The 27,133-nt window shown below is 41.7% G+C and overlaps 1 long non-coding RNA gene across 1 annotated transcript; it reads right to left on the minus strand.

The window, feature by feature from the left end:
- Nucleotides 1-4,125: 4,125 nt before the first annotated feature.
- LOC139755765 (uncharacterized) lies at nucleotides 4,126-27,133 on the minus strand. The gene is made up of 3 exons (XR_011714154.1): nucleotides 27,038-27,133; nucleotides 25,823-25,973; nucleotides 4,126-5,355 (listed from the first exon to the last, which is right to left on the minus strand). It is a non-coding gene; the product is annotated as an uncharacterized lncRNA (long non-coding RNA).

A 27,133-nucleotide genomic window follows, 5' to 3' on the forward strand; every position in this document is an offset into this window, starting at 1 on the left:
CCCGTCAAACCCCAGACCGTCCTCGACCCATGACCAGACAACTCGTCAAAAATAATCACAATCGAATGAAATTGGGTTATCTAGGCAAACTTAAATCATTTGATTTTTTTCCAAAAATAAAATACCTAAAATATTGCAATCCAACGTGTTCGGCTACTACAATAACCACCGCCTGACCGCTACTCTCCTTGAACACGTAAAAGCAGACCAGACATTGTCTTCAGCAGAGGGGCAGCAATTACCTTCAATTTCTATCTCCTAGGTCTCTATGGGGTTCCGATTACATTCCCTTCTACCTTCAACTCTCATCTAATAACCTCATTATCATTACAAGAAGTCCCATTGGGACACTTTCAGAAACTCACTAATCACACATACGCGAAAAATTGCCATTATCAATCCGTCACATTCACAGACACAGAGATAGGGCACATACATCAGCAAATCATATGCAGCTGTCAACAGTCTCCAAATCACACTCTCCCCAAGATACTACTCCTTCCCTGCTACCAAAACCAAGTCTTCTCTGGTGCTACCGTCGATGATTTGACCAAAACTGACACAGATTAGGCCTAACACACTGGGATCTCACTACCCTAAGCAGCCACATAATGAACAACCTCAGAGCAACAACATAATGAACAACCTTAGACAGAGCCTAAGAATTCAATAATCACCACAGCAGAGAAAAAAACACAATCTCAAGACTTGTAGAAGCAAATCCATTAATTCAAAAGTACACCCAAAACAGACGTCAACAGGCTAAAAAATAGCACTTAACATCAAAACCCTCAAGACACTCAACATCTTTAAGAAACATTGGAAGGGTATTTATCAACCACATCCCCAACACTCAGATAGTTGCACAGCACATACAAAGTAGACCCAGCCACTTTGACCCAGTCAAGTCATACACTTATCCTTCCTCACAGAAGACCACTTATTCCCAACTATTACGTTTACCGATGTCAAATTTCTCCTACTTAAAAATCCCTTTAACTAGCCCAGGTTGTCTCGAGCATTGGTTATCAAATCCTCACACATATTCCTGACAACAATATTAAAGTCATTACCGCGAAATTCAAACCACAAAGCTACCAAAGGCCAGCTAAAGAAGTTCTTTGGAGCCAGACAGAATTGAAACATGACTGTGGACACCACGGGAGCTTTTCACCAGGAATCGTTCAAAGTGGTGGAAGCATCTTACGAGTTGTCACTGCTTATTGCCAAAGCAAAGGCGGCTCACTATTGAAGAGATTAATGAAATCATGCTCGAGACCTACAAATATAGTGCTTGGCGCAGATCCACAAAAAGTTATCCAAGATGTCACTTTCTGGTAACACTGAAGCGTCGCGTTGATGAACTTCTAGGTGACAAAGTACAAATCATACAAATGAGAATCCCAGCGCTTAGGAACAGTACAACAAAACCATTGATGCTGACCAAAGCTTTCAACTGCTTGTTTATCCTACATTAGAGGATGAAGGAGTTGTGAAAGAATCTTTCTCTGGAAAGCACTGGAGACCACGTGAAAAGCTTCTAGTATCTTTGAAAGTTCCCCAAGAAAATTATCTTCCATGGGAAACGTATGTCGGAGTGTCCAATGACTGTGCCCTAACAATGCTTGTCTCTCGTTGGGGATTCATAGAATTGGTCAAAGAAAAGAATGGAGCCATAACTGGGACTCTTGCCTCATCCACAGATGAGCACTTGCTGGTAAAACCCTTTAAGAAAACATGTAATTCATCTTTCAAGATGACCTACGCAATTCATTGAATTGGTTAATAGAAGTTGAGTATTTTGTGAAGATCTTTATATTCTGGCCTCTTTGCAGCTCTCTGCACAGATTTAGTTGCTGATCATAAAATTCTCCTGCTTCCACATGGAAGCCCGCTGGCCTTGAAAAGGAATCGTGTCGAGTCGGCTCTATGAACGTGGCAAATATGAAGAGCAACTTTTCCCAATAAAGCCAGAAACAAGATCTGTATGACGCATTTACAAGCGAAAAGATTTAGTTTTCACTAGCGTACCTTGTACATATTTCCGAGACCATCAACAAACTCGATTTACAATTACAAGAAAGGCAATCATTGTGCATTATGATGTAATCAAAGGTCTCAAGGAAAAGAAAACTCGGTTTTGGAAACGGCAGAACATTTTCATAGTCTCATCTCAAGGAACTCCATCCTGACAGGAAAGATCATGATCAGTATGGTCTGGACACAAAGAAAAAATCTATCCCATCTGGATTCCGTTGCCGAGGAATCTATGCGCCATTTTCCATATCTTTGTGTTGGAAATTGGCGTGGTATCCATTTAACATTGATGTGGGGTAGTTAACGAATCCTGTGCAAGAAGCAGCCATCGAATTTATGTGCGACGCGAGTGCAAATAAGTTTGAAACCATGAGTATGGAAGAGCTCTGGGTCAAATAACTCCCAGTCTACCCAAAACTTGGCGAGGGAGCACTTCGTTTCAGGATTTTCTCTTCTATTTATCTCTGCCATTGTCCTGGACACAAAACAGCGTAATCTAACGAATACTAGAAAACTACTTGCGTAGTGCTCTTTTATCCCCGAAACCTATAATTTCTGAAAGAATGGCAGCAGCATCCACCTCGTTGAATGCACAAGATTCAAATCATCCTTTACTTCCAGTATGGTAATAGTTGAATATTAGATTCGACAGTTTTAATTCGTTTGCATATGATTTGTTTGTTCTAGTGGGTTTACGAGATTTAACGTGTTTTTGGTTTCTATGATACTGGGTGTAATTTGGCTTTGGCTCACCTAAGTGTTGGCCAAAATGAATACTTATACCCTTGATACATGTTACGTTTTGACATTATTTCTATCTAATTTGTCTTCATCCATGCTCACGAGATACAAGGCTACATAAATGACGAACTAGCTTATCCTCAATACTAAAACACAACACAAAATGTCAAATTCTTCAAAAGAAATGGGGGCGGGGGGGTGAGCGAGTATTTCGTGAAAGCCAACAGGCGAGTCATGAAAGCTTGAGAAACACTGATCGAAGTGTATCAGACGATAAAACTAAACTTATCCAAGAAAAAAGAATCGCCAAGGAAACCTGCAACGAAAATTTCGTTCATTTACTGTAACAACTGCCCGGTAGCGATGACCGAACTCTGAAAATCCTCACTATTTGTTAATGGACCGAATACATAAACGCCTACCGGTAGAGCATTAGGAGAAAATAATATTTATGAGAGTCAGTCGTCTGTCATGCAAAACAACAATACAGAACTTACTAACACATATGCCTATTACGTCCTGCTTTGTAAATCTAACTTCTGAAATGCAGATATGTTAAGGATGAGCAGAGATAATGCACTAATTCAATTTACGATGAACAAGGAACATTATGATCCGAGTTACCCAATTCAGAACGTGAACTTGCCGTAGCCCTGACCACGGGAAGATGGTACCACCTGCTACATTACACGACACCTACGCAATCCTCGTCTTGCACTATACAAGAGTCAAGTGGCAGATTACCTCTAGCACGACTAGTGGTATCCTAATACCCAAACAACCAACTACCCTTCATATCTACATCTTTACGAGATCTTATGCTAAACCTTTTGAGAGTATGGTCCTCTGTTATTTAGAGAACGAGAAATCCTCAATTTCCATTCTACACAACAATGAACCTTTAACTCCATCCAAGACACCACAAAAATTAATGTAAACACTAGATAATAGTAAAAACCGTTACATCTAGCTGGATATCATGGCGGCTATATAAACAATATACCATCACAAGGAATTTTCCGAGGTCAGTTATAAGAAAAAAATATGGCAGAAAAGAAAATAACAGTACTATAATGTAAACAATCGGGCGAATGTTCTGTCTATGGAAAACCCGCAGTCGGATATCTGGCAGTCTTTGCATCAGATCATTTTCAGGACGAGTTACCGATTCAATCAATTCCTCCTCCATGTTGCATCATTCACAAAAAGGTAAGTTTCTTAGTGGTTCCTTCGTTATAGGTACGAAATTGTTACAATAGGTTTGGTTAGGTTTGATAATCGTTAATTTTCTTACTAGCGGTAATCTTTAGGTAACGCTTGGCTAAGTTAAAGAACGTTAGGCTTCGTAACGTTAAGACTAAATTGTGTTTGGTCTTATGGGTCGTTAGACTTCGTAATGTTACGGTGAAGTTAGGCTGGGATTGATTACGTTTCGAGTTACGTTAGGTTAAGGTAGGACGGTGGTGTGTCAGTTTATATAATTGTAATCCAGTATTTCCCTCTCTCTAAAGCCCAACCACCCCACCCACTGTGTGGAACTCAAAAGTCTTTTACACTTTTTTTTACGTCATTTCCGTATTTAAACAAGACTAACTGCTCCGGATTATAATACTGCGTTGTTTCTCCCAGAAATAACGATGACAATAATAGTTAAAAAAAATAGCATAAACGAAGTTCCTACATACAATTTTAACAGACATCAAAAATGAAAAATAAAGAAACAACGCGACTCAAATACTTAATACGTCCTGCGCTTTATGACAACTGAAGCAGCCCTGTGGCGCTTCCGTTATGCACTCACCGAGTGCTGTGGCAGCGAGGAGGTAATGGAACAGCAAAGCAGGATTTTGTCACTGTACATGAAAACCGATGTGTTGTGTTCAATGGTTTGCTATATCTTATTGCGCTTACTGTTACTTTCACTTTCAGAACGAAAAAGGCTTCCAAGCAAGATCTTACATCAATGGACAGGACAATTTCTGCTGTGCGAATGGAGTTTTTACGCCTAAATCACAAACAAGACAAATATCACACCTAGTGAAAATCTTCTACTAATTGTATTTTGGTGTGAAGATGGGAGACCACGATATATAGTGGGCACCGCACGTTGTTAGGTTACATTATCTGTGAATAACCATGAATATAATGCGTTCATGGATAACTGCATTATTTTTCTTTGGTCGTTACATAAATCTATATATTAAAAAATGGTAACGTTTCCAGTCAACTTATGCACTGCGCAAAATAATGACGTCCTACATGACTTTGAAAGCCTGATCTGAATGCAGCAAGTTTGGATCGATCAGAAATTTTTTAGAAAAAAATTAGCGTAAATACCCAAATGACCAAACAACCAGCTACAGAAAGACTAGTGGAGGAAATCAACACCGAAAGACTAAAATCAAGTAAAAATATAATCAAATAAAAACTCCATGGATAAGCGGAAAAAATAAACGTTTCCCAGAATACATCAAGGATCTCACCTGGACGTGGGCGAAATTCTAGCATGATGAATCAACAGAAATGTTCGAGTATTACGGACGACCCTCACACGAAGATATTGTACACAAAACATACCTGAAAAATGAGAAAAATATATCAGAATCAAGAAAAATATACAATTTCTTGGTTATTTGTATTGTAAAGCTTCAAGAAAAACCTGTGAAACTTTATAAGGAAACTAAGTTATAATAATTGCGTTAATGTTAACCTACTTGCTGAAATAGGCATCTTCAAAATTATGAAACTAGATAATCCCATACACATATAACTCTTAAATACCTTTTGGATGTGGTGGTACAAGGCAAAGACACGGGTAACATTCCGTTATACGACCGAACGTAAACAATTCTTACTTAGAAATCGTAACATATTCGTCAAACTCCGTGTGGCACGTATGAACGATAATTATAGTAATATTCCTCACACCATATAAACTCAGATCTAAATATTTACCACAGTGTACATCAAATTTACGTAGATAGTTCGAGCCCAACGTGTCCACACATCACTGACCTGCTACATCCTGCGACGAACACGAGTCCTGGTACTGGCAGATGTAATACCAGCACAAACATTACTCTCACTTAAGCTGTTGTCAGTACATATTCTCTGCACACTTCTACACGATCAGGTGTTTCCCACAGCAGCCCAGTTTGAATATACTTCTCGACAAACACAGATATCAACACACACCGCGACCCGCTCGTCCAGCTGACGTTAACCCTATGGTAAAAGAGGTTCCACAAACTTCTATCTGGAGTACCGGCAACGGTGGTGGCATTATGGGAGAGAGACTTCAGCTGCACCAATCATCGGCCACAATGCTTTGTTTACATTTGCTGGGCGACAACGACTGCTCTAACTACCTCTTATCGTCAAGGTACGATTACACGGTAGTAGGTAAAACTTTTTATTCATAAACGAGATAAACTAAAGAGCACAATTAACAAACGAGTTCTCCAGGACTCAGGTAAATAAGACTATCTTCCATAAGTACAATACTGATGACGCCTGAACAAGCCCGCCCACCGCGTGTTGACTGGTGCTTCGATACGGAGGATGAACCAATAGCAAGACCTTACAATAACGGAGTTTGACATCACTCACTAGATTGGCGGTTGTTTTAGTAACGTATTCGTACGCTAGCGAGAGAGCGGGAGGTGGCGGGGGCGGAGGAGGAGGAGGAGGAGGAACGCCACTCCCCCCCCCCCCCCCCAACCTCCACATCCCGCGCGGTCTCGCATTCCATACCACACACACCCAGCCAGCCACCCCCTCCTCACTCTCAATGCCGGCGTAGGGGGTCCACTTACGTTAGGTTAGTTGTACATCTACTTACGTACAATGCTATTGACTTGTACGATTACTTACGGTGGCGAAATACACATGTCGATGGCATATAAATAAAACGTAAGTAAATGTACGGGCGCATACCACACACACCTAGCCAACCAGCCAGCATGCCACCTCCTCACTCTCGCTTTCCATGACGCTCGGCCGACCCACCTCCCTCCCTTCCTTACACACGTTGGTGGTGGTGGTGAACATCAGTGAACCATTGTCGATCGTCCCACATTGCATGCGTGGAATCTGACATCACTCACTAGATTGGCGGTTGTTTTAATAACATTGTCGTACGTGAGCGAGGGAGCAGGCCGGTGGCGGCGGAGGAGGAGGAAGGCGGCAAAAGTCCCCCCCCCCCCCCACTCAAGCGCCTCCCTTTCCCCCACCGCCCGCGCGCTCTCACATTCCATACCACACACACCAAGCCAGCCTCCTCCTACGCCGGCATTGAAAGTGAGGGCGAGAGGGAGGTCCAGTTACGGTGGCGAAATACACAACTCATCTTAATCCATATGTCTACTATGCAGGGGCTTTTGCCATCGATTGGCGTGACAAATCCCCTAACCTTTTTCCAGGTTAAACCTTAGTGGATCGCAGTGAGGAGACTGCTCTGCCACTCACGGCACCCAGGCTGATACGCAAGTCGTATGCAAACGGTTCGGTACAGCACATCAGGTTTTGGTTGATCCGTATTTGGGATGGGATAAAGTAGCAACTGTAGCTCTCACCTCTACCCAATTTCCTCCCTTTGCTGCTGCTGCGGCATTGGTGTAGAACACTAAGTCGCACACGGACGGTCAAGCGACATGATTAGACCTAAGCTTCTGCCTCGGCAATTACATGCATCATCACCGTCTAATTATCATCATAATTGGCTGGAGCGGGTGCCACCACAAGTCGATGGCATATACCTAAAACGTAAGTAAATGAACAAGTCGATATATACAGAGTAACGTATACTAACTTATTAAAAAAATTTTGGGGTTTAAGATGTGTTTGTAACCCTTAAAAAGTTTACCATTTTCTACAATGACTAATTTTTACCATTTTCTGAAATTATTATTTCAAGCCTAAACTAACCTAACCTGTCGCAGGCATGTAAATAAAATGTAAGTAAATGTACGAGTTTCCTGTGATTATTATTCGAAGCTTAACGTAACCTAATCTTTCGATATATAAATAAAACGAAATTAAGATTATGATTCGATGTCAATATAGATAAAACTTAATCTAACCTAAGGTAACCCAGCCTAACCTAACCCAACCCAACCTAACCTCTCAGGTTAGCGCGCACAGAGTGTCGGAGCGCAAAAATGCCACCAGAACCGCTCCGTAAATTTGCGCTCCTTACCTCTCAGGTTAGCGCGCACAGTGTCTCGGAGGGCAAAAATGGCTTCGGATCCGCTCCGTCACTGTGTGCGCGCTAACCTGAGAGGTAAGGAGCGGAAAGTGTCGGAGCGGCTCCGTCACCTTGCGCTCCTTACTTCTCAGGTTAGCGCGCACAGAGTGTCGGAGGGCAAAAATGGTCCCGGAGACGCTCCGTGACTTTTCGCTCCTTACCTCTCGGCCTATGGGACAGTGAGGGTCGGAGCTGAAAAATATGGTAAAGGTGCTCAGCTAACCCTTGCTGCTCCTGCACCCTCCTCCTCCTTGCACGGAAGGTAAGGGGGAAAACACCTCACAGTTATCGACACCAGTAGCGTCCGCAGCGAGTTTCCTTCTTACCTGAGAACATTATACGAGTCACAAGAGGAGGGAAACCACTTTTAATGCCTGGTGGCGTGTCTGATCAATAGTTCCTCTTATAGCAGAGGTAAGGGACGATATTTTTGGGTCGACATTCTCACCTGGAGCAATAAACGCACATCTGTGATGTGAGGAGGATACAGGGAAATTTTCAGACGAAAAATTTCGAAGTGTTTCTTCCGTTAACCAAGGGCTATCTCTCTCCATACGTATGGTGGTGATCATCATCATTAGTGGACCTCTCTGAGGTGAGGAGGTACATTTTTGCTCCCTCACCGAGCGCGCATACATAACCACAACACACACACAGTCCTCACTGTCTCTCTCATCATCATCACCAGTTTCGAGTACCCGTCTGTCGTTGAAAATAGCTCGTGTGTTTTATATCTATTTATGTAGGATATTGCCATCGATTGGCGTGACAAATCCCCTAACATTTTTCGTGTTAAACCTTAGCGGATCGCACCTAACCTAACCTAACCTAAACGAGAGAGCGGCGGCGGCCGATCCCCTCCCTCCCCGTGCGCATACCACACACACACACCGAGCCAGCCAGCCACCTCCTACTCACTCTCGCTTTCGATGACGCGCGGCCGACCCACCTCCCTCCCTTCCTCACCCATGGTAGTGGTGGTGAAAATCAGTGGCCCATTATCGATTGACCCACATTGCATCCGTGGAGTTTGACATCACTCACTAGATTGGCGGTTGTTTTAGTAACGTATTCGTACGCGACCGAGAGAGCGGGAGGTGGCGGAGGAGAAGGTCGGCCACCCCCCCCCCCCCCAACCACATCCCGCGCGGTCTCGCATTCCATACCACACACACCCAGCCAGCCACCTCCTCCTCACTCTAAATGTACAATTAACCTAACTTCAGTGGACCTCCTACGCCGGCATTGACTTACGTACAATGCCATCGACATGTGTATTTCGCCACCGTAAGTAAACGTACATGTCGATGGCATATAAATAGAAAGTAAGTAAATGTACCGGCGCATACCACACATACACCAAGCCAACCAGCAAGCATGCCACCTCCTCACTCTCGCTTTCAATGACGCGGGGCCGACCCACCTCCCTCCCTTCCTTCCTTACGTTGGTGGTGGTGAACATCAGTGAACTATTGTCGATCGAACTACATTGCATCCGTGGAATCTGACATCACTCACTAGATTGGCGGTTGTTTTAACAACATTGTCGTACGCGAGCGAGGTAACAGGCCGGTGGCGGCGGCGATGGAAGAGGAGGAGTGCGGCTAACACCCCCCCCCCCCTAGCCCCCACCGCCCGCGCGCTCTCACATTCCGTACCACACACACCCAGCCAGCCTCCTCCTCCTCCTCGCTCTCACTTTCAATGCCGGCGTAAGAGGGCGAGTTACGGTGACGAAATACACAACTCATCTTAATCCATGTCTACTATGCAGGGGCTTTTGCCATCGATTGGCGTGACAAATCCCCTAACCTTTTTCCGGGTTAAACCTTAGTGGATCGCAGTGAGGAGACTGCTCTGCCACTGGGTGCCGACCCAGGCTGGTACGCAAGTCGTATGCAAACGGTTCGGTACAGCACATCAGGTTTTGGTTGATCCGTATTTGGGATGGGATAAAGTAGCAACTGTAGCTTTCAACTCTAACCAATTTCCTCCCTTTCCTGCTGCTGCGGCACTGGTGTAGAACACTAAGACCTACGATTCGCACGCGCACGGTCAAGCGACATGATGCATGTACTTGCCGAGGCAGAAGCTTAGGTCTAATCATCGTCTAATCATCATAATTGGCTGGGGTGGGTGCCACCACAACATCCCGCTCCTTTAAAAAAAAAAAAAAAAAAAAAAAAAAGGAGAAAATCCCATCTTATGGAATTCTCAGGAAATGTGCTGCATTGAAGGCGACGGGGGAAGGCAGGCAGCACTCGCAATAGGAAAAAGCCATAAACGGTGAGGCTTCGTCTCCCCCGTGCCGCAGCGGGGGCCATGACTGTTCCATATGGATAAGAATGTCTTCGAAAAGACAGACCCAGTCTAATGATATCCTTGGTCTAATGGAATTGAAGAAGGATACTACTAATGCACCTGCCGCTGATGTTGCTGCGGCGGCGGCATTGGGGTCGAACACTAATATTACGATTCGCACGCGCATGGCCGAGCGACAAGATGCATGTACTTGCCGAGGCGCAGAGGTAGAAACTTAGACGACAATACAGGGAGACCTAACAAACCAACAACAAAAAGGAGAACCAAGCGCCTACGACCAAGGAACTCCACAGGCATTCGTACAAGACTTATGGTTTTCGTGCCTAACCTAACCCAACCGCCCCAGGCGCATACCACACACAAACTTTTTCTGTGATTATCATGTCAAGCCTAACGTAACCTACCCTGTCGATGGCATATAAATAAAACGTAAATAAATGTACAAGTCGATATATATAGAGTAACGTATTCCAACTTCTTAAACCCCCCAAAATTCATAACGTGTTTGTAGAAAATGGTAGACTTTTTTTGGCGTAACAATGAATAATTTTTACCATTTTCTGTGATTATCATTTCAAGATTAACGTAACCTAACCCGTCAATGGCACGTAAATTAAACGTAAGTAAATGTACATTTTCTTACGTTTTATTTATATGCCAGCGACTCGTACAAGTCGATGGCTTATAAATAGAAAGTAAGTAAATGTAGAAGGTGATAGCTTATGAATAAATAGTAAGTAAATGTACATGTCGATGGCATATTAATAAAAGGTAAGTAAATTACAAGTCGATATATATATATATAGAGTAACGTATCCCAACTTCTTAAACCCTAAAAAATTCATAAGTGTTTGTTACCCCTAACAAGTTTCCCATTTTCTGCAATGACTAATTTTTACCATTTTCTGTGATTATCATTTCATGCCTAACGTAACCTAACCTGTCGAAGGCATATCAACAAAACGTAAGTAAATATACAAATCGATGGTATATAAATCAAACGTAAGTAAATGTACGAGATTTCTGTGATTATTATTTGAAAACTAACGTAACGTAACCTAACCTTTCGATAGCATATAAATAAAACGAAATCAAGATTATAATTCGATGTCAATATAGATAAAACGTAACCTAACCTCTCAGGTTAGCGCGTACAGAGTGTCGGAGGGCAAAAATGGCCTCGGATACGCTCCGTCACTTTCCGCTCCTTACCTCTCAGGTTAGCGCGCACAATGTCGGAGCGCAAATATGCCACCAGAAGCGCTCCGTAAATTTGCGCTTCTTACCTCTCAGGTTAGCGCGCACAGAGTGTCGGAGGGCAAAAATGGGCCCGGAGCCGCTCCGTCACTTCGCGCTCCTTACTTCTCAGGTTAGCGCGCACAGATTGTCCGAGGGTAAAAATGGTACCGGAGACGCTCCGTTACTTTTCGCTCCTTACCTCTCGGCCTATCACGCACAATGTCGGAGGGCAAAAATGGTCCCGGAGACGCTCCGTTACTTTTCGCTCCTTACATCTCGGCCTATCACACACATAGTGTCGGAGGACAAAAATGGTCCCGGAGACGCTCCGTCACTTTGCGCTCCTTACCTCTCGGCCTATCACGCACATAGTATCAGATGGCAAAAATGGTCCCTGAGACGCTCCGTTACTTTTCGCTCCTTACTTCTCAGGTTGCCGCGCACATAGTGTCGGAGGGCAAAAATGGTCCCGGAGACGCCCTGTTACTTTGCGCTCCTTATCTCTCAGCCTATGGGACATTGAGGGTCGGAGCTGGAAAACATGGCAAAGGTGCTCAGCTAACTCTTGCTGCTGCTGCACCCTTTTCCTCCTCCTCCTCCTTGCATGGAAGGCAAGGAGGAGACATCACCTCACAATTATCGACGCCAGTAGCGTCCGCAGCCAGTTTCCTTCTTACCTGAGAACATTATGCGAGTCACAAGTGGAGGGAAATCACTTTCATTGCCTGGTGGCGTGTCTGATCAATAGTTCCTCTTATAGTAGAGGTAAGGGACGATATTTTTAGGGCGACATTCTCACCTAGAGCTGTGAACCCGCCTTAAACAGAAAAGAAAACTCTTTCCCGGTCCACCGCCGGCGGACGCGAGCTGGTTCCCGTTACCGGGTTCCTGTACAGGTATGTCACGACTGCAGCCGCAACAAAATTATCAACGGCATTCCCATGCACGCTGCTGCCATAAACTCCAACTCCCCCTCCTCCTTCTACTAATCCTGCCAATGTTGTTGCTGCCGCTGATGATGATCCAAGAAGTAAGCATTCAGAGACAGACAGTCGTACAACGGACACAAGACGTAAAAGAAATATTAAGAAGAAGAGGAGCAAGGCAGTCAGACCATGAAGCATCGAGAAGCTTTTTGATGCTGCCACAGTCACCTGTTTGGTGTCCGGGGTCAGGTTATGGAATTATAGCCGTATTCCCTTTCGCCACTGAACCCATCTAGCAACTCCCGGTGGGCTATCAAGGAACTAATGTCAACATATGGGTCTCGTAATAACAGCAGCAGTATTATGATTATTATGATTACTGTTACTACTAAGGCCGCTGTCAACACGTCATTCCATGACAATTCGCAACCGCTCACCTTTGCGGGAAAAAGACGAAGAGGCCACGGCATCAGCAGCAGCAGCAGCTCTGAGCTGTCAAGCTTCAAAAACTACTACTACTACTACCAACCAACCAACCAACCCCTCCACTTTCTCGCTCGTGGTCGTTGCCTCTAACGTGGGATCAGGCTTTCGCCTTGGGCTTAGGATCGACTAACCCATGTCCAACTGATGTTCACATGGAACCCTTCTCCGCCTCGGCCTTCGAGGAGGGTCTCTCTCTCGATTATTTGCTACTACCACCAAGATCTGCACCAGTGGCGGCTCCAGGCCGGCCCACGCCGTACCCTTCAACGCAAACCACCGCGACCCTCCTACTCACCGTAGGGGCTTCGAGGCCCGACCACATACGTGTCGGACCGTTAGTGCCCCGGCGGTCGAGTATCGGGAGAATGCTCGGGCGCCATACCATTTTAAGGGCTGTTAGTTGCTTCGGCAAGCGAGTTGTTGCACACTCCTTAGAGGATTCCAACTTCCATGGCCACCGTCCTGCTGTCTATAGCAACCAACACCTTTTGATGGGATCAAAACAGGCATTCATTTAGGCCCCTTAACTCGAGGTTTTGGTCGGTGTTCTGCTAACCACCAAAAGTGGCACAACTAGTCATAATAATGATAAACATTTGGCCGGCGGCGGCTGCTGCTGCTGCTCGCTGCTCCGGTGTAAGACGCTAGAGGATATGCAACACCCAACCTCTCATGGCGTAAGTACACCCACAACTACAGCACTACGCCCCACTCAACAATGCATGCATGCATGCATGACATCAGATCCTTTAGTGTTATCACTGAAGAGGAGTCAGAGAAAGTTGAATTGAAGGAGGCTGCTGCAGAATTGGGGGCAGATCACTGTTACTACAATTCGAACGCGGAAGGCCAAGCCATCGATATGATACTTGCCGAGGTGCCGAGTTAGAAACTCAGCTCACTCATCCCCCGTACTTCCACAACACAACAACCTTCTTAAGCAAACGACCGACCGACCAACCAACCAACCAATTTCACCTCGCCTCAAACAAATGAGACATTCTCATTTCTCTTTCTGTCCATCAACTTCGATGCCTCTACGGTAACAGAATTCAACTTTACTTACATTGCTTCTGCACACACACGTGCCAAGCAACGCCCTTTAACATCATTCTTGGAGAACGACAACATTTCATTTGCTGCTCCATCATGATACTCCTTTCCGTTACGGTTGTCGCTCAAGAGAGAGGCATTTGCTCTTGCCGCAACGAAGGAGTCACAAACCAGCCGTGTCAGGATGAAAGGAAAAAATATAAGGTTTTCCTTTCTTTAGCACAATTCTAATAAGAACGTTTCCAGATAGATCAAGAAAAAAGAGCGTTGACTTGAAGGCGACGGAGGAAGGCAGGCCGCGCTCACACCAGGAAGAAAGACACTTACGAAAAGTACTTATTACTTCCATGGTGAGGCGTCGTCTCCCCCGTGCCGCAGCATATGCCGTGACGGTTCCATATAATGGAGAAGGATGATGATTATGTCCTCTTCAAAAAGTAGACACACCAAGGACATCATTAGACAGGCTCTTGTTGCATCCAAGAAGGCTTCTGCTGCTACGGTTGCTTCCTCGGCGGCACTGGGGGTAGAACACTAATACTACGATCGCACGCGCACGGCCAAGCGACATGGTATAGTATGTACCTGTCCAGGCGCCGAGGTAGAAACTTAGGTCTCCCCGTACCGTCGTCTCACAAACCAACAACAGTTATTACCTTCTTTTAAGCAAAACACCTCACAAACTTAGAGGCCATGCTTTTTTTTCTCGTTTTCTCTTTCTTTCTCCATAATCAACTCCCCACGGTTGTACCAGTAATAACACACCGTGGGTAGAGATGTTTGTCCCAGTCCTCTTCCTCAGATACATTTGACCCCTGTAGTCCTGGTGAGGCAGCAGCCAAAAGCAGTCGGAGGAGCTTCATATTATCTCTCTCTCTCTCTCTCTCTTTTGGGGGTGGGGTGGGGGGGGGGGGGGGTCGTATGGTCTGTCGTATGACGATTTCCGCCGATTCTCCTTACCTCTCAAGCTAGCGGGCACAATCACAGGGAGTCGGAGGGCAAAAATGGCCTCGGATGCGCTCCGTCACTTTCCGCTCCTTACCTCTAAGGTTAGCGCGCACAGAGTGTCGGAGCGCAAAAATGCCACCAGAAGCGCTCCGTAAATTTGCGCTCCTTACCTCTCAGGTTAGCGCGCACAGAGTGTCGTAGGGAAAAAAAATGGCCTGGGATACGCTCCGTCAGTTTCCGCTCCTTACCTCTCAGGTTAGCGCGCACAGAGTGTCGGAGCGCAAAAATGCCATCAGAAGCACTCCGTAAATTTCCGCTCCTTACCTCTCAGGTTAGCACGCACAGAGTGTCGGAGGGCAAAATTGGCCTCTGATACGCTCCGTCACTTTCCGCTCCTTACCTCTCAGGTTAGCGCGCACAGAGTGTCGTAGCGCAAAAATGCCACCAGAAGCGCTCCGTAAATTTCCGCTCCTTATCTCTCAGGTTAGCGCGCACAGAGTGTCGGAGGGCAAAAATGGGCCCGGAGCCGCTACGTCACTTCGCGCTCCTTACTTCTCAGGTTAGCGCGCACAGAGTGTCGGAGGGCAAAAATGGTCCCGGAGACGCTCCGTTACTTTTTGCTCCTTACTTCTCAGGTTACCGCGCACAGAGTGTCGGAGGGCAAAAATGGGCCCGGAGACGCTCCGTTACTTTTCGCTCCTTGCCTCTCGGCCTATCACGCACTTAGTGTCGGAGGGCAAAAATGGTCCCGGAGACGCTCCGTTACTTTTCGCTCCTTACCTCTCGGCCTATCACGCACATAGTGTCGGAGGGCAAAAATGGTGCCGGAGACGCTCCGTCACTTTGCTCTCCTTGTCTCTCAGACTATGGGATATTGAGGGTCGCAGCTGAAAAACATGGCAAAGGTGATCAGCTAACCCTTGCTGCTGCTGCACCACCCTCCTCCTTGCATGGAAGGCAAGGGGGAAACATCACCTCAATCATCGACGCCAGTAGTGTCTGCAGCGAGGTTCCTTCTTACCTGAGAACATTATAAGAGTCACAAGGGGAGGGAAACCACTTTTAATGCCTGGTGGCGTTTCTGATCAATAGTTCCTCTTATAGCAGAGGTAAGGGACGATATTTTGGCGGCGACATTCTCACCTAGAGCAATGAACCCACATCTGTGATGTGAGGAGGAGGTACGGAAAGGATCGACTGAGGGAGGGACCCAACAGAATGAGGATACAGGGAAATTTTCAGACGAAAAATTTCAAAGGTTTTCCTCCGTTAACCAAGAGCTCTCTCGCTCCATACGTATGGTGGTGAACATCATCATTAGTGGACCTCTGAGGTGAGGAGGTACGTACCGGAGCGAGCGGCTGGCTGACATTTCTGCTCCCTCCTCGAGCGCGAATGCATGCCCACCACACACACACAGTCCTCACTGTCTCTCATCATCAGTTTCGAGTACCTGCCTGTCGTTGAAAATAGCTCTACTGTGTTTTATATCTATTTATGGAGGATATTGCCATCGATTGGCGTGACAAATCCCCTAACCTTTTTCCGGATTAAACCTTAGTGGATCACAGTGAGGAGACTGCTCTGCCACTCACGGCACCCAGGCTGGTACGCAAGTCGTATGCAAACGGTTCGGTACAGCACATCAGGTTTTGGTTGATCCGTATTTGGGATGGGATAAAGTAGCAACTGTAGCTCTCAACTCTTCCCAATTTCCTCCCTTCGCTACTGCTGCGGCATTGGTGTACAACACTAAGACCTACGATTCGCACGCGCACGGTCAAGCGACATGATGCATGTACTTGCCGAGGCAGAAGCTTAGGTCTAATCATCACCGTCTAATCATAATCATAATTTTCTGTAGCGGGTTCCACCACAACATCCCGCAGCCTTTTTAAAAGGAGAAAATCCCATTTTGTGGAATTCTTAGGAAATGTGCTGCATTGAAGGCGACGGGGGAAGGCAGGCAGTACTCACAATAGGAAAAAGCCATAAACGGTGAGGCGTCGTCTCCCCCGTGCCGCAGCGGGGGCCATGACGGTTCCATATGGATAAGAGTGTCTTCGAAAAGACAGACCAAGGATATCATTAGACTGGGTCTAATGGAATTGAAGAAGGATACTACTAATGCAGATGCCGCTGATGTTGTTGCTGCGGCGGCGGCATTAGGGTCGAACACTAATACTACGATTCGCACGCGCATGGCCGAGCGACAGGATGCATGTATTAGCCGAGGCGCCGAGGTAGAAACTTAGACGACGGCACAGGGAGACCTAACAAACCAACAACAAACAGGATAACCAAGCGCCTACGACCAAGGAACTCCACAGGCATTCGTACAAGTATAAAACTTATGGTTTTCGTGCCTAACCTAACCCAACCGCCCCAGGCGCATACCACACACAAACCGAGCCAGCCAGCCACCTCCTCGCTATCGCTTTCCATGACGCGCGGCCGACCATCCCTTCCTCACATACGGTGATGGTGGTGAACATCAGTAAACCATTATCGATCGACAAGTAAATTTACAAGTCACTGGCATGTACATATACTTACGTTTTATGTATGTAATCGACCTGTACAAGTCGATGACAAAGATAAAACGTAAGTGAATGTACAAGTCGATGGGTAATAAATAAAAGGCAAATGTGCGATTTGCTGACAAAAATAAAACTTAATCAAATGTATAAGTTGATGGCATATAAATGAAACGTAAGTAAATGTACAAGTCGATGGCTTATAAATGAAACGTAAGTAAATGTACAAGTCGATGGCATATATATAAAACGTAAGTATATGTACAAGTCGATGGCATACATATAAAACATAAGTAATTGTACAAGTAGATATATATAGAGTAACGTATCCCAACTCCTTAATCCCTAAAAAATTCATAACGTGTTTGTAGAAAATGGTGAACTTTTTAGGGGTAACAATGACTAATTTTTACCATTTTCTGTGATTATCATTTGAAACAATGTAACCTAACCTGTCGATGGATTATAATTAAATGTAAGTAAATGCACAAGTCGATGGCATATAAATAAAACGTAAGTAAATGTACAAGTCGAACGCATATAGATAAAACATAAGAATGTACGAGTCACTGGCATGTAGATCAAACGTAAGTAACTTTATAATTTAATGGCACATGAATAAAACGTAAATAAATGTACAAGTCGATGGCTTATAAATAAAACGTAAGTAAATGTACAAGTGAAAGGCATATAAATAAAACGGAGGTAAATGCACAAGTCGATATATATATATATATATATATATATATATATATATATATATATATATATATATATAGAGAGAGAGAGAGAGAGAGAGAGAGAGAGAGAGTAACGTATCCTAACTTCTTAAAACCCTAAAAAGTTCAAAGTGTTTGTTACGCCAAAAAAAGTTTATGATTTTCTACAGTGACTAATTTCTCCCATTTTCTGTGATGATCATTTCAAGCCAAACGTAACTTAACCCGTTAATGGAATATAATTAAATGAAAGTAAATGTACAAGTCGATGGCATATAAATATAACGTAAGTTAATGTACAAATCGATGTCATAGGAATAAAACATAAGTAAATGTAAGAGTCATTAGCATATGAATAAAACGTAAGTAAATGTATAAGTCGATAGCATATAAATAAAACGTATATAAATGTACAAGTCGATGGTATATGAATAAGACGTAAGTAAATGTACGAGTCGCTGGCATAGAAATAAAACCTGAGTGAATTTATTATTCGATGGTATATAAACAAAACGTAAGGAAATTTACAAGTCGAGGGCTTATAAAGAAAAAGTATGTTAATATACAAGTTGATGTCATGATAATATAACGTAAGTAAATGTACAAGTCTATGGCTTACACATAAAACGTAAGTAAATATAAAACTCGTTGGCATATACATAAAACAAATAAATGTACAAGTCGATATATATATAGAGTAAGGTATCCCAACTTCTTAAACCCTAAAAAATTCATAACATGTGTTGTTTACCCCTAACAAGTTTCCCATCTTCTGCAATGACTAATTTTTACCATTTTCTGTGATTATCATTTCAAGCCTAACGTAACCTAACCCGTCGATGGCATATAATTATAACGTAAATAAATGTACAAGTCGATGACATATAAATAAAACGTAATGTTCGAGTCGCTGGCAAATACATAAAACGTAAGTAATTGTGCAAGTCGATGGCATATATATAAAACATAAGTAATTGTAAAAGTCGATATATGCATAGTAACGTATCCCAACTTCTTACACCCAAAAAATCCATAATGTGTTTGTAGAAAATAAAATTTTTTGAGGTAACAAAGACCAATTTTTACCATTTTCTGTGATTATCATTTCAAGATTAACGTAACCTAACCCGTCAATTGCACGTAGATTAAACGTAAGTAAATGTACGAGTCACTGGTATATAAATAAAACGTAAGAAAATGTACAAGTCGATGGCTTATAAATAGAAAGCAAGTTAATATACAATTCCATGGCATATAGATAAACCGTAAGTACATGTATAAGTCAATGGCGCTATAAATATAACGTAAGTAAATGTAGAAGACGATAGCTTATAAATGAATAGTAAGTAAATGTCGATGGCATATTAATAAAAGGTAAGTAAATTACAAGTCGATATATGTAGAGTAACGTATCCCAACTTCTTAAACCTTAAAAAATTCATATGTTTTTGTTACCCCTAAAAGGTGACCATTTTCTACAATGACTAATTTCTACCATTTTCTGTGATTATCATTTCAAGCCTAACGTAACCTAACCTGTCGATGGCACATAAATAAAACGAAAGTAAATGTACAAGTCGATGGCATATGAAAAAAACGTAAGTAAATATACGAGTCGATGGCATATAAATAAACCGTAATTAAATATACAAGTCGATGACATATGAATAAAACGTAAGTAAATGTAGAGTCTCTGGCATATAAATGAAACGTACGTAAATATATAAGTCGATGGCATACAAATAAAACGAAAGTAAATGTACAAATCAATGGCATATAAATAAAACGTAAGTATATGCACGAGTCGCTGGAATATAAATAAAATGTAAGAAAATGTATAACTAGATGGCTTATAGATAAACAGTAAGTAAATGTACAAGTCATAGGCTTATGAATAAAATGTAAGTAAATGTACGAGTCTATGGCATATAAATAAAACGCAAGTAAATGTACAAGTCGATATATATACAGTAACGTATCGCAACTTCTTAAACCTTAAAAAATTCATAACGTGTTTGTTACCCCTAAAAATATTACCGTTTTCTACAATAACTACTTGTTAACGTTTTATGTGGTTATCATTTAGAGCCTAACGTAACCTAACCTGTCGAAGGCATATAAATAAAATGTAAGTAAATGTACAAGTCGATGTCATATAGATAAAACGTTAGTAAATATACAAATCGATGGCATATAAATCAAAGTAAATGTACGAGTTTTCTGTTTTTATTATCTGAAGTTTAACGCAACCTAACCTTTCGATGGCATATAAATAAAACGAAAGTAAAATTACAATTCGATGTCAATATAGATAAAACATAAGTACATGTACAAGTCGATGGCTTATAAATCAATTTTAAATGTACAAGTCGATGGCATATAGATAAAACGTTAGTAAATGTACAAGTCGATGGTATATAAATAAAACGTAAGTAAATGTACAAGTCGAAATATAAAGAGTAACGTATCGAAACTTCTTAAACCCTAAAAAATTCATAACGTGTTTGTTACCCCCAAAAAGATTACCGTTTTCTACAATAACTACTTTCTACCACTTTTTGTGATTATCACTTCAAGCCTAACGTAACCTAACCCGTCGATGGCATATAAATAAAATGTAAGTAAAGGTACAAGTCGAAGGCATATAAATATGACGTAAATTAATGTAGAAATCGATGGCATATAAGAAAAACATAAGTAAATGTGAAAGTCGATGTCATTTGAATAAAACGTAAGTAAATGTAAGAGTCGCTGGCAAATAAATAAAACGTAAGTAAACATACAAGTCGATGGCTTATACCTAAAACGTAAGTAAATGTACAAGTCGATATATATAGAGCAACGTATACCAACTTCTTACTCTAAAAAATTCCTAATATGTGTTAGGTACCCTAAAAAAGTTTACCATTTTCTACAATGACTAATTTTTACCATTTTCTGTGATTATCATTTCAAGCCTAACGTAACCTAACCTGTCAAAGGCATATAAATAATATGAAAGTAAATGTACAAGTCGATGTCATATAGATAAAACGTAAATAAATATACAAATCGATGGCATATAAATCAAACGTAATCAAATGTACGAATTTTCTGCTTTTATCATTTGAAGCCTAACGCAACCAAAACTTTGGATGGCATATGAATAAAACGAAAGTACAATTACAATTCCATGTCAATATACATAAAACCTAAGTAAATATATAAGTCGATGGCTTATAGATAATTTCTAAGTAAATGTACATGTCGATGGCATATCAATAACAGGTAATTATATGTAAAAGTCGATATATATAAAGTTTCCTAACTTCTTAAACCTTAAAAAATTCATAATATGTGTTTCTTACCCCTTACACGGTTACCATTTTCTACAATGACTAATTTTAACCATTTTCTGAGATAATCATTTCAAGACTATCGTAAACTAACCTGTCGATAACAAATAAAATATAAGTATATGTACAAGTCGATGTCATATAGATAAAACGTAAGTAAATGTATCAGTCGATAGCTTATAAATAAATTCTAAGTAAATGTATAAGTCGATGGCATATCAATAAAAGGTAAGGAAATGTAAACGTCGATATATAGAGAGTAACGTATCCCAACCTCTTAAACCTTAAAAATTTTTTAACGTGTTTCTGACCCCTGAAAAGGTTACCATTTTCTACAATGACTAATTTTTACCATTTTCTGTGATTATCATATCAAGACTAACGTAACCTAGCCTGTCGAAAGTATATAAATAAAGTGTAAGTAAATGTACAAGTCGATGCCATATATATAAAACGTAATCAAATAAACAAATAATCAAACGTAAGTAATCCCAACATCTTAAACCTTAAAGAATTAATAACATGTGTTAAAAGTTTACCATTTTCTAAAATAACAAATTTTTACCATTTTCTGTGATTATCAAGTCTAACGTAACCTAACCTGTCGATAACATATAAATAAAACGTAAGTAAATGTACAAGTCGATGTCATATAGATAAAACGTAAGTAAATATACAAATCGATGGCATATAAATCAAACTTAAGTAAATGTACGAGTTTGTGATTATTATTTGAAGCCTAACGTAACCTAACCTTTCGATGGCATACAAGTAAAACGAAATCAAAATTATAATTCGATGTCAATATAGATAAAACGTAAGTAAATGTACGAGTTTGTGATTATTATTTGAAGCCTAACGTAACCTAACCTTTCGATGGCATACAAGTAAAACGAAATCAAAATTATAATTCGATGTCAATATAGATAAAACTTAAGTAAATGTACAAGTCGATGGCTTATAAATAAAATTTTAAGTAAATGTACATGTCGATGGCATATCAATAAAAGGTAAGGAAATGTAAAAGTTGATATATATAGAATAACGTATCGCAACTCCTTAAACCTTAAAAAAATCATATGTGTTTCTTACCCCGTAAAAGAATACCATTTTCTACAATGACTAATTTTTACCATTTTTCTGTGATTATCACATCGAGCCTACGGTAACCTAACCTGTCAATAGCATAAAAATAAAGTGCAAGTAAATGTACAAGTCGATGTCATATAGATAAAACGTAAGTAAATATAGAAATCGATGGCATATAAATCAAACGTAAGTAGATGTACGAGTTCTGTGATTATTATTTGAAGCCTAACGCAACCTAACATTTCGATGGCATATAAATAAAACGAAAGTAAAATTACAATTAGATGTCAATATAGATAAAACAATTAAATGTACAAGTCGATAGCTTATAAACAAATTTTAAGTAAATGTACATGTCGATGGCATATCAATAAAAGGTAAGTAAAAGTCGATATATATAGAGTAGCGCATCCCAACTTCTTGAACCTTATAAAATTCATAAGGTGTTTCTTACCTTAAAAGGTTACCATTTTCTATTTTCAATTTCAAATTTTGATCGGTGGATCAGAAATGCAGAGGACATTGTTGAACATAATGGTGATTCAGGAGAGAGCGCTTATATCGGCTGGTAAAAATCTCACCGATTTCTACCATCCTAACAATTACGCTAGGGTTGTATATGACTCGGATGACATTCAAAACTGTACATCTTTGGAGGAATTTAAAACGTTGTTTAGATTAGGTTGTGAGGAATCATTCTCAGATAATTTACTACACGTCCTTTTACGTGCTCTTAACACAACATACTTGGATGATACGTCAGTCCCTGATCACTGGAGTACCTTACATGGAAGAATGAGATTAGTTAGGCAAGCTTATGAATCCTCACCCTGGATATCGGCCATGATGAATCCTGAAACTCGTGTGCAAACACTCATGCGTTTATTACACAACCTTCATTCTCAAAGACCTGCCTCCAAACGTAACTCGGCGGTTACTTAATGAAGACATCGACCCATCATGGTCAGTAACGAAAGTATTGAATGACACTCAAAAGAAAGGTGGATATCATAACACCGAGACACTGGGGAGGGTGTCGGTTTCCCAAAGTGTGAGGAAACATTCTAGTGATCAACACAATCATTCCTCTCACGGTCAATTAAAGCGATTCAGTGATAAACACTCGCATAAAGTTACGAGTTTCCGGTGTCGCCAACCAAGACATAAAGCGAATGTGTGTCCTTACACATCGGACTCTTTCTCACGCCTCGACCAGAACAACAAACGCAGTCAATGACCCATGGCATCACAGCCTCGGTCGTCACAATTCTGCCGACCGAGTCATAATTTCGTCACAATTCTGCCGACAGAGTCATAATTTCCTGCAGTCAGACACCGGGCTGACCTTCACCCGCTCGCACCCAACACCACCAGACATGTGTTCATATCATAAGAACGCTAGGCACACTTAAGCGGAATGCCGAGCATTAGCTAGACAGACGTCATCTAACAGGTTCATCATGTCATTATCGACAATGACAATCTCTCGCTCATGAAAAGACTCCATCACATACGGAACTCTTAAGACATTTTCGTTCTTCGCCATTTTCTCACATTACAAGTTTCGATTTAGTGGGTTCTTTCCAGGATAAGCCAATCACAATCTTTCTAGACAGCGGCGCGGAAGCAGATGTTATTCTTTATGATTTTATTCAACCATTAATGGGCCGCACTCAACTTGGTCAATGCTCGGACTATTACCCGTCCCTTCAAAGTATCTCAAATGAAAATCTCGACGTAAGGGGCACTATTGAAATGAACATTCGCATAGGCGACTCGGTCATTACCGTAATCCCTTACACTGTTCGTGGTGTAACTTTTCCTGCTAATTTGTTACTAGGACGCCACTATGTGTGGCACAACACAAGATCTGTCCTATTTATCATGAAACTGTGGTTTGTGTTGATATTACGTTCCTGCCATTGTCAGAGAGTTCTCACTCAGTCAGATTCATTAATACGTCTGCGCCCACGCCCTGCTTCACGGTATTATTTTTTTTTTCTACTCATTGCCCTGGTAAACTGAAAACAAACATGACTCTGCATATTAACACATTAACGAAGGTTTCTCACTTTCTCGAACATGGATGACTGATCATGGGCTGAGACATAGTCAGGGTGATCTCGCACTAAGAGTGGTTGCTGAACCTTCATCACTGTCAAAGGACTATCGATAGACGCCTCTATTCATGAGACCACAGATGGAGAGGTCACCGTATACATTGCCAATACGGGACCCACTCCTGTCTCCATAGAGGGACCAAGCTTGTGGAATTCTCCGTCTTGAAGTCCGGAATTCAAGACGAGGAGTTGCACGAGTTTAACATCCGTTTAGTCTCACATTCCATTAAACCACCATCACCGACTGCTACAGGGCTGGTCTCTAACAATAATCAGAGTGAGCCACTGAAGATAATACACTTTGATCCCAGCCCTGAGCACACTGAAACATAAGAACGCATTGCCCTAAGTTTAAAAAAGCACTTCCTTGTAAACACTTCACCGAATGAAAGACACCCCTGTAAGCACTGTTCCACACTTAAAAAGCAATAAACATGTATGTCTACCAGACATAGCACTTCACATATGTTCAATAAACACACACAAAATTTGAATATAAGTGAATAATCAAAAGATAGCAGTGAAGGTTAACGGAAGATAGGAGGGCTGAAAGAAGAGTGTTGATCATGGCATTCTAAACGAAACCTAAATGGCGTCCTAGCTAGGAGCTGTGTAATCTTCCTACGTATTGATACGTCGAATAAAAGCTTAAGCAAGCCCCACTTGTCAAGGAAAAATGCACAGAAACATTGTCTTAGTGCTAAGGAAAGTCTGACTTACCAAAAAGACGAATAGACACTAAGATATTAGGCAACACAGACTTGAAATACAGAGCTTAAGAAGACATCCGTCTTTGGCACCGACACAGAGAAGACTAAAAATGGCGGCCGAGCTCAGCAGCAAGAAACATATATAAAGAAGCGCAATTTCAGACTTTGACATACTAATTTTTGTGATATTTTTCATACACGTGAAGGAGGTACCACCCTCCTTGACTCGACGGTTTATCCCCCTATCAAACTTGCACGTGAAGGAGGTACAACCCTCCTTGACTCGACGAAGGTTTACCCCATTACCAAACTTACTTGCACGTGAAGGAGGTACAACCCTCCTTGAGGCAAGACGAGTGCTGTCATGACGGCTTCCTCCCTCCCTCTTGCGATGTCAGTAGACGACTGAGGGTGACGTGGTCCTCGACGGTGGTCGGAAGGTCATCATATCCAACCCGTTGTTTGACTGGAATTATGGAAATGAACGGTGTCTTAATTTCTATTTCAACTTGAACACATTACGGCATATTTTTATTAAGTTAAATTACGACATGTATATAACATTACCAGTCTTTATTTGTGGGTTATGATAGAGCTGAAGTCATGGGTACATTATAGATTAATCTATTATCATCCATCTTTGAATATTTGCTTAAAATGGGTGGCAACTGCGAGGACAAAACCTCTCACTAGCAAGGTTATCCTTACTATTCTTGTTCTGTGAAAATTTAGGGTAAACAAAATGCAATCGGATGCCATCATTTACCAGCAAAAGGAGCTTCAAAAGCTGTCTTATTGTTTGTATACTGCAAACATAAAACTTAGTCATTAATTCCATGTTCAGCTAAACTGCTAATTGAGGCAAATAACCATATAACTAACAACCTATATGGCCTATAAGCCTAATTTCATAACTTTTATAATCTACGTAATACCTTTAATATGAAAGTGAGGTTATAATAATGACAAATATTTCCAAATATATTGCCTACTTCATTGTTATAAAAAGTTAGCCACACCCATATATAGTTACACTTCGGATTTAACTGCTAATAAACTCCGATGCAGGTATTTCATTTTCTATGCATCATTCACCATTAATGCCATGTTCCACTCCTTTTCACACACTGAGCACACTGAAACATAACGCTTTGCACTAAGTTTAAAAAAAACTTCCCTGTAAACACTTCACCGAGTGAAAAACACCTCTATAAGCACTGTTCCACACTTAAAAAGCAATAAACATGTATGTCTACCAGACACAGCACTTCACATATGTTCAATAAACACACACCAAATTTGAACATAAGTGAATAATCCAAAGAAAGCAGTGAAGGTTAACGGAAGATAGGAGGGCTGAAAGAAGAGTGTTGATCGTGGCATTCTAAACGAAACCAAAATGGCGTCCTAACTAGGAACTGTGTAATCCTTCTTACGAATTGATACATCGAATAAAAGGTCAAGGAAGCCTCACTTCTCAAGGAAAATGCAGAGAAACATTGCCATAGTGCTAATGAAAGTCTGACTTACCAAAAATAAGAGTAGACACCAAGACATCAGGCAACACAGTCTTGAAATACAGAGCGTAAGAACACATCCGTCTTTGGCACCGACACAGAGAAGACT

The sequence above is a fragment of the Panulirus ornatus genome, chromosome 20 (genome assembly GCF_036320965.1).
Source record: "Panulirus ornatus isolate Po-2019 chromosome 20, ASM3632096v1, whole genome shotgun sequence".
NCBI classification, from domain to species: domain Eukaryota; kingdom Metazoa; phylum Arthropoda; class Malacostraca; order Decapoda; family Palinuridae; genus Panulirus; species Panulirus ornatus.